The sequence below is a fragment of the Oncorhynchus keta genome, chromosome 23 (genome assembly GCF_023373465.1).
Source record: "Oncorhynchus keta strain PuntledgeMale-10-30-2019 chromosome 23, Oket_V2, whole genome shotgun sequence".
NCBI lineage: Eukaryota > Metazoa > Chordata > Actinopteri > Salmoniformes > Salmonidae > Oncorhynchus > Oncorhynchus keta.
Genome location: NC_068443.1, coordinates 41,172,442 through 41,180,278, shown reverse-complemented (window position 1 = coordinate 41,180,278; position 7,837 = coordinate 41,172,442). Strand labels below are relative to the sequence as shown.

Genomic DNA, 7,837 nt, shown 5'->3' with positions numbered 1-7,837 from the left:
GTAACGTGTACTTTTGGGTGTCAGGGAAAATGTATGGAGTAGAAAGTACAATATTTTCTTTAGGAATGTAGTGGAGTAAAAGTAAAAGTTGTCAGAAATATAAATTGTTAAGTACAGATACCCCCCCATTTTTTTTACTTAAGTAATTTACACCACTATATATATATATATATATATGCATTGTGTGTTCTTTCTGTTCTGTAACAGAAGGTTTATTGGGTCTACTGGCATCTAAACTACACATCCCAAAATGCTATTCGTGTCTAGTGCGCGTGTATTAGACGTTTGCAGAGGGAGTTGAATTTCACGTAGATAGCTAGGCTAGCTAGCTTGCTATAGTTTGCAGTTGAAGCGCAGTTTGTAATTTTATCCATAACATTCTCCAGATTTTTACAGTATGAGTAACGTTGGTTTTTCGGCTGTACGGGGGAGCACTTCTGAGGGACCTGATAAGGTTGACATGTCTTTAGGTAAGGCCGCTCGCGACACTTGATGTGGTGGTTACCAGTAGCTCGGGTTTGGTTGTTGTAACTAGCCATAGCTAATGTTCGCATGTAAAGTAGCTGGCCAGCTAATCGGTTATAAGGTCATAATATACATTGTTATATAACTAAATATATGTATATACATTTCACTGTCTATTTCAAAGTCTAAAAGCTCTTACTACTCTGGCAACTTTGTTAGCTAGCTGCGTTCATTCAATGCGACCAAGCCAGCTAACGTTAGCTACAGTAACGTTAACTAGTTACTATTTTGTAGGTCTTATGAGTTGAACATTAAGCTATATGTATATATTTGGCCCATCCAAACGTCAGTGTGAGTAATGAATGTAGCTACAGTTAGCTATAATGTACAAAGTCAGTTCAGACTTCCAGGAGTCAGACAAACTTTCATTCATATGCTTGGCATTTAGATTTTACATTGACTACAAAAAGAGCTCACTGGCGAGTCGATTTATAATATTGTTTTGTTCATCTTACTTCCCTAGATGATATCATTCGTCTGAACAAGAAAGAGCAACAAGCACGGAGGCCAGGCCCGGGGAACCGCAGGCCATTACAGAAAGGAAAGGGCTTTGTGCAAGGGAAACCAGTTGGAGCGAGAGCTGGAGGACAGACCCAAAGAGGTGGGTACAGTATCTTTGTTTGTGGTGCTCATTAATGCAGCTAGTTTTCTATTGTTGAATAACTTCATACAGTCATTCCTGTGATATTTGAAATGGCAGACTTTAGCTCCACTTATAATATCAATGAACCTGTTCGAGACATCACATTTAGATTGTCCACATGTCATTTCCAGGAGGTGGTGTAGCAAGAAGGGGGGTAACGAGAGTGGGTGTTGGAAGAGGCCGGAAGATTCCCCCTCTGGTTGGTCAAAGCCGGGGTCAAGGGGTTATCACTGGACTGGCGGCCTGGAAGACGGCAGCCGTACAGAAAGGAATCAGTCCACTCAACCGACCGACTGTCAACCAGGTACTAAGGGCTCGTACATCGGGGACATGTTCATCAGGGCAAAATGTTGCACTTGGTTTTGGACCGTTTTCCTGTTTCATGCCTAATGAACACAAACAACCCTTGTTGGGAATCGAAGAGTAAGAGGAGTGAGTTAGTTTTCAAAGGAGCCCTCGCTCCTCTGCTCACCATCTCTATTTACGTCTTCCCTCTTAGAAGTCACGGCCCTTCAACAACCAACCGCGGCCCTTCAACAACCAACCGCGGCCCTTCAACAACCAACCGCGGCCCTTCAACAACCAACCGCGGCCCTTCAACAACCAATCGTGGCCTTTTATCCAATCAGCCCAATTCAGACAGACGCAAGGCCAGAGGAGGCCGTACAGACAGACAGACGTACAGAGAGGCCCCAACACGATGACACAGACAAGACCCGTTCAGCTGCGGGGACGGTAACAAAATTACAATTGCAGAATTTACTCTTGGAATAGTCCCCTCCATGGAATATAACCACGTCACACTGTCAGTCAGTACAAATTCACTATTTACCCCTTCCCCTTGACCTTAACCCTTCTATGTTTGCAGATCTGTATCATTCAAGTAATGTGGTGGAAGCGCCATATCATGTTTTCCATTAGAAAAATGTGGCGTCGGACATTTGACCGGCAAAATTTGAATTTACTGAACATTTTATAAATGTACCAGACCCATGTGCATTGGGTGCGTAACCTGATTGCAGCGTCCAGCCGCTGTGCTCAGAATGACAGAAATCATATTTAGAATAAGGTAATTCATATTAACAGAACGTGCATGTCGAGAATGCAACAATGTGCGGTCCTTCTTACCGAATTCTGATTTAAACATGTTAGAATAACTGGCCACATTTCCTCAGCCAACAAGACGATTAACAGCTTATTGTTTGGAATAGGCTATTTCTTTCTCAGACTATGGACAGTTGGGGGACGATAGATCTGAAATTCATTTTTTTTTTGCCTAGGCTAAAAAAAAGTGTTAAAAAATAAACTTTAAAAAGCAATCAGTCTGACAATGCGCACAAGGCAGTAGGCTACGTGTGAATGTTTGTTCCATAATGCAATTAGTGGGAAAACACTGTTTTCAAAAGGGAACTGCAGATGTGAGCAGTTTCTTGTCACAGAGATTACATTTTGAAGCAGGGTAAGATATTGCCTCATAGTATGTATCAAAACATTCAAGTTTCAAACAATTAAGTATATGTTTTCACTATGCATACTGCCTCCAGTTCATTGCAAAGTGGTGTGTGCCAAGCTGATGAAGCCTCCCTGCCTTCTGTTTCCGTTTGAGTCTGCGTTCAAAACAACTCTGAGCTCTGACTCATGACCACTGGGGAAAAAAAGAGCTCCAACTGGGCAAAATCGGTTTGATCGGTCATCCAACTCGGGAAGAAGATCACTAATGTCATGATTTGACCTATTCCCCCCTCCCCGAGTTCCTAGTTGTCTTAAAAGCGCCACAAGATGCAGCAGCTCTTGCGCTGTCTGACAGATTTTCCACTCAAAGGCTCTGTATGCTGTAGGTCCTACACGTGATAAATAGATTATGCAAATATCAACTAATAAAAATGACCAGTCAAATGAATGTACATAGACTGATATTTCCATCAGTGATTAGGCTAAAAAGCATTCATTCTCAATGGGATTTTTTCTTCCTTATGTTGGCCGGTGCCAATTTCATTTATCGTCTTCTATTATTTTTGTTGGGGTCAAAAGTCGGCTATTACTGGTTAACGAAAAACCTGCGCCATACTGTATACACACCGTATACGTATTCAGGCCTGTAAAATCTGCAAACATCGAAGGGTTAACTTCAAGGTGAAAGGGTAGGGAACGAATTGGGATTGGCTCAGTCTGACACTGAGAATCAGTGTCTCCTGTTAAGTATTTCCAAGTGGTCTCCAATGTCCTTCGTTTGTGCAATGACGTCATGGATTTAAAAAAAATCTCCGTTCCTGTCTCAACCAACCTTCCATCTTGTGTTCTCCTTGTAGGCCTCTGCCCCCTGTCCATCAAACCCAGAGAGAAGCCCGCCAGGCCACGTTTCTCTTCCACAGGGGCCTCAAGGTATGCTCTCTATTTGTCTGTAGGTGTCTGATCGTAGGCAGCCTTTTTTTTTTTTTTAGAACAGACCCAGTGCATGAAAAGTTGTCTCACTTGTACATTCGTCCATACTGCAGGTTCATGCCCAGGTGCAGAAGCCAGCTCCAACATCTCTACCCCTACTCCAGTTAGATCTCGCCAGTGAGTATTTGACCTGTGTGTTGATTAGGGCTGTGAATATCCATATTGCAAGAGGCTGCGATTATTTTTGAAATGCCACTTAGCTATCTGTAATGGCCATTTTATAAAAAGGCTTTGTTTATTGCTTAATCCCACACACACCAAGCCCCGCCCCCTGTCACTCAAGCAGGCAGTTCCTAATGCTCAAATAGACTGGTACCAGTGATGGAGTGTAACAGCTTGTTCTTAATCAGAGAGGATAAAGTGAAGAGTATTCTAAAATCTTTGTCGCAAGTATCTAAGTATCTCTGGTCTATAATCGCAAGTAAAATCACAATATTCGGTACAGAAATCTCAGATTTTTTACCATATCGTGCAACCCTAATGTGGATGGGTGTGTTTGTGTGTGAGAGAATGAACACACCGACTCACCTCTTGACAGACCACATATTCTTCTGTATAATTTGGTGCACCCTCATCATTCTTGAATACCACAAATGTTACCTTTGCTTGTCGTTATCCACAGGTTGTCTTTACGCTATGTTTGTCTGTTTGCCTGTCTGTCCACCAGATGGCGCACGTCAACAAACAGCAGTGGGATCCTGACCGTTTCCATCGACAACCCAACTGCCACCATGATGCAGCCTGAGTGAGTCCCATTATGAGCTCACATAGACCACTTTCAGATCAGAGGCTGACTGAGTACACAGGACCAGTAGTTTTTCCTTAACATATGACCTGATCATAATGAAGGGCCAGAGTTTTGCCTGGACAATTCACATAGTCAAGAAATACTCCTGGGCTGAGATAAACAACCACTCGCCATGTATTTTCTTCTCTGTTCCCCCAGGCCTCCCAGTGCTTGGTCCCTGCACCCCTCGGCACCCATCAGCCCGGCCCCAGTCAAGGTGGAGGAGGAGAAGAAACCAGTACCACCTAAAGGAGTCCCCCTGCAGTTTGACATCAACAGCGTGGGGAAACAGGTGAAAATAAGATAAAAGTGCACAATCACACAGTGGCTGTGTTTACACAGGCAGCCCATTTCTGAGTTTTTGCCCAATTGTTGACGAGTCGATCTGATTGGTCAAAATACAGATTAGTGGAAAAACATCAGAATTAGCCTGCCTGTGTAAATGCAGCCCAAGTGGCTCGGATCTTGTCCTGATGAGCATATACATTTTAAGAACTGTGTTTGAACTAAATAGTCAAGAGTATAACTCCCCCAGGTGGTTCAAAATCAAGGTTTCACCCTGTGAATTGGTGAGTACAGGGTCCTATTCATTAGGGCATGCTCTATCAAAATGTGAAAATGTTTTAAAACATGCAATGCAAAGGTAGACAAGCGTTTGTTATTTGAAATGTTCAGATTGCATACATTTTGTGCCTAGTCAACATGACCCAGTTGTGTGACGTGAATTGTTGGTTTTATCCAAACTGTTGTCACAGCAGACGGCGCTGACTTTGAATGAGCGATTCCGCATCCTGAAAGACCAGCGCATCGCCACTGCGCAGACCAGCAAAGGCAGCCGATTCGTCACCGTGGGTTAATCCAACGATACGAAGGAAACCTTTGTGTTCCACTCAGACAGACACGCACTCTGACCCACACTTATCTAATTTGCTGGAACCATTCAAAAGGTCCCTGCACTGATCTTAAGCTGATTCTCCTGAGTGACTTTCCTCATGGAGCAGCAGAATGAGATACAAAGTGCACTACTCCTCAAATGTGAGAACTATATACGGGTGCAGTTATTGTGGAATATTTTTTTTTTTGTACCATGATAGGACACTCATTATTCATAACAATGTATACTGACCAAAAATATAAATGCAACAATTTCAAAGATTTTACTGAGTTACTGTTCATATAAGAAAATCGGTCAATTTAAATAAGTAAATTAGGCCTTAATCTAATGATTTCACATGACTGGGCAGGGGTGCAGTCTGGGGAGCCAGGCCCAACCAATCAGAATGAGGTTTTTTCCCACAAAATGGCTTTATTACAGACAAATACTCCTCAGCTTCACCAGCTGTCCGGGTGGCTGGTCTTGGACAATCCCGCAGCTGAAGAAGCCAGATGTGGAGGTCCTGAGCTGGCTTGGTTACACGCTGTAAGGCCGATTGGAGGTCCTGCCAAATTCTCTAAATCTACGTTGGAGGCGGCTTATGGTAGCGAAATTAACATTATGTTCTCTGGCAACAGCTCTGGATGACATTCCTGCAGTCAGCATGCCAATTGCATGCTCCCTCAACCTGAGACATCTTATGGCGTGTTCTGTGACTGCAATTTCTTTTTTTCAGCACAAGGTGCACCTTTGTAATGATCATGCTGTTTAATCAGATTCTTGATATGTTACACCTGTCAGGAGGATGGATTATCTTGGCAAAAGAGAAATGCTCACTAACATGGATGTAAACAAATTTGTGCACAAAATTTGAGAAATATTTTGTGAATATGGAACATTTCTGGGATCTTATTTCAGCTCATGAAACGTGACCAATGCTTTACATGTTGCGTTTATATTTTTGTTCAGTGTACTTAGCTGTTGTCTTCAGGAGCTTCAACATTTGTCTGGATGTAAAGGAAAATCCCCTTTCTCACAAGGAGTGCAGCTGTGGGAGTTGTACTGAAGAACATTGGAAGAATGTTTTTCAATACGGATGTTGCTTTGTGCCAGAAGGAAAGGGTTTTGTTTAGTGTCTTTTATTAAATTCTTTTTTTATTGATGGGACATTTTTTTAAATACTATTTGTTTTGTTTCAAATATAGAAATGTGGGACTTTGTTTCCCTCTCTAGCTAGATTTCCATCGAATTCACAACTGATTGTTCATGCTAATATTCTAAAGTCTACATAAAGGAAATACACATTTTCCCACCTGTGGAGTTTTTCCACCAAACAGACTTGTTGCAGATAAAAATCAGGGGTGTGTGATGACGAAGTGTAGACAATTTACTTTTAAGTTTTCATGTACCGAATAAAAATCTGAAGTTCATTGTTTTTATCTCATTTTCAACTCTACTGATAGTTTTGACACACTGTTACTTGTATAGACTACATTTCCATCCACAGTTTTTATGTTGTAAAAGGAAGTGCTGAAGTATTTTTGCCCAATACAATCCTTAACCACAGTTCACTTCACCTTTTAACACCCATCACAGGTATAAAATAACGTAATTTATGTAACATAAATGTGGTAAAAATGTGTATTTCTTTTGGTTGTGATAAATGTGGGCTGCTGTCCTATAGGAAATGCTGTTCGGTGTATCTGTGGCATATTTTTTTGCTACCTTTTCATACCCAAGTAGAGAACTGTAACCAGGTTTCCTTCCAACCTTTTATAAACTCTGCAACAACAAAAAAACATCCTCTGCCAGCTGCGTTTATTTTCAGCAAACTTTGTGTAAATATTTGTATGAACAAAACGAGATTCAACAACCGACATCAACTGAACAAGTTCTCTCCTCATGGACTGCACCAGATTTGGCAGTTCTTGCTTGGGATATTACCCCACTTCCACCAAGGCACCTGCAAGTTCCCAGAGATTTTCTGGGGGCGATGGTCCTAGCCCTCACCCTCCGATCCAACAGGTCTCAGACGTGCTCAATAGGATTGAGATCACGGCTCTTCGCTGGCCATGGCAGAACACTGACATTCCTGTCTTGCAGGAAATCACGAGCAGTATGGCTGGTGGCATTGTCATTCTGGAGGGTCATGTCAGGATGAGCCTGCAAGAAGGTTACCACATGAGGGAGGAGGATGTCTTCCCTGTAATGCACAGCGTTGAGATTGCCTGCAATGACAACGAGCTCAGTCCGATGATGCTGACACATCCCCAGACAAAGACGGACCCTCCACCTCCAAATCGATCCTTCTCCAGAGTACAGGCCTCGGTGTAACGCTCATTCCTTCGACGATAAACGCAAATCCGACCATCATGGTGGTCCTTCTGTAGCTCAGTTGGTAGAGCATGGCGCTTGTAACGCCAGGGTAGTGGGTTCGATCCCCGGGACCACCCATACGTAGAATGTATGCACACATGACTGTAAGTCGCTTTGGATAAAAGCGTCTGCTAAATGGCATATATTATTATTATATTATCATCCCTGGTGAGACAAAACCGCAACTCGT

General features: G+C 42.6%; 1 pseudogene across 1 annotated transcript; it reads left to right on the top strand.

Annotated features, from left to right (window-relative positions):
* Nucleotides 1-255: 255 nt before the first annotated feature.
* LOC118402337 (UAP56-interacting factor-like) lies at nucleotides 256-6,701 on the top strand (annotated as a pseudogene). Its single transcript, XR_008077499.1, has 9 exons — nucleotides 256-470; nucleotides 989-1,126; nucleotides 1,300-1,472; nucleotides 1,668-1,903; nucleotides 3,478-3,550; nucleotides 3,664-3,727; nucleotides 4,278-4,355; nucleotides 4,557-4,689; nucleotides 5,156-6,701. The product of XR_008077499.1 is annotated as a UAP56-interacting factor-like (transcript).
* Nucleotides 6,702-7,837: the final 1,136 nt, after the last annotated feature.